Source organism: Pristiophorus japonicus, unplaced genomic scaffold (assembly GCF_044704955.1).
Source record: "Pristiophorus japonicus isolate sPriJap1 unplaced genomic scaffold, sPriJap1.hap1 HAP1_SCAFFOLD_130, whole genome shotgun sequence".
Classification (NCBI taxonomy): domain Eukaryota; kingdom Metazoa; phylum Chordata; class Chondrichthyes; family Pristiophoridae; genus Pristiophorus; species Pristiophorus japonicus.
Window position 1 is genome coordinate 797,039 of NW_027250967.1, and position 1,465 is coordinate 798,503.

Below are 1,465 nucleotides of genomic sequence, written 5' to 3' on the forward strand. Positions count from 1 at the left end.
GAGCAGGGTGGTCTTACTGCAGTTGTGCAGGGCCTTAGTGAGGCCTCACCTGGAGTATTGTGTTAAGTTTTGGTCTCCTAATCTGAGGAAGGATGTTCTTGCTATTGAGGGAGTGCAGCGAAGGTTCACCAGACTAATTTCCAGGATGGCAGGACTGACATATGAGACGAGACTAGATCGACTGCGCCTGTATTCACTGGAGTTTGGAAGGATGAGAGGGGATCTCATCGAAACATATAAAATTCTGACAGGTTAGATGCAGGAAGAATGTTCCCGATGTTGGGGCAGTCCAGTACCAGGGAACATAGTCTAAGGATAATGGGTAAGTCATTTAGGACTGAGATGAGGAGAAACCGCTTCACTCAGAGAATTGTTAACCTGTGGAATTCCCGACCGCAGAGTGTTGTTGATGCCAGTTCATTGGATGTATTCAAGAGGGAGTGAGATGTGGCACTTACGGCTAAAAGGATCAAGGGGTATGGAGAGAAAGCAGGAAAGGGGTACTGAGGTGAATGATCAGCCATGATCTTATTGAATGGTGGTGCAGGCTCAAAGGGCCGAATGGCCTACTCCTGCACCTGTTTTCCATGTTTCTATGTTTCTATACTTAATATAGGGTGGCCAGTTCACATCAGGGCAGCATGGACCGTTGGTCACAGACCAACTGATGAAAAGTGCAAATGATAAAGGAGAAAACTACTGAAACTCTCGTTGACACAGGCATGTCTTTCAAATCCTCAGCTGGGGATGAGTTTTGCTCTTGGTACTTATATTCCACTTTGTCAAATGCTGTTCTTTACTCGATCTGAACTTCACGTCTTCCTGCCCTTTCATTTTTTCATTGAGGTGTTCAATCCCACCCTTTCCCTTTCCCTTTGCTCTCCTTGAACCTTTGTTGGTTTCTCTCTGTTCCATCACCATTCCAGGTGTTACTGCGTCGGTTCGTAGTGCATAAAATGGTCATGTGACCAAATGCTCTCAGAACTCAACAGGAGCCCGATAATTTCAGCCGAACATCACGCACTGCTTGTAGCGCAAGATTGTGTGTGTGAGAGCGGTTATATCTTCAGATCCTCAGTGGGATTACTAATGGAGTGCACAGCTCGCAGTCTGGACGCAAACCGCTCATATTTCCGCTCATATTGCCCTGTCAATATCCACCGTGAGGCTCGGTAATTGCAAACGTAACATTCCTGAAAGCAAAGAGCTGTTTCCAAAACCGAAAAACGTGCAGACCGAATGCACTATTTCCTCTTCACACTTCAGACTGCACTTCCTCAGCGGGGACAGTGCAAGAAATACACAGCCATCAACAATTGAATAATCGGTGTTTGTAACACAGTAGGAGGCCATTCTGTCCAGCACATATCTGCCAGCGGTTTGTTGGAGTAATCGAACACTACTCCCTCTGCTCTGCTCTCTCCCTCCATAGTCTTGTGTCTTCATCTGAGTCAAATATTGCTCA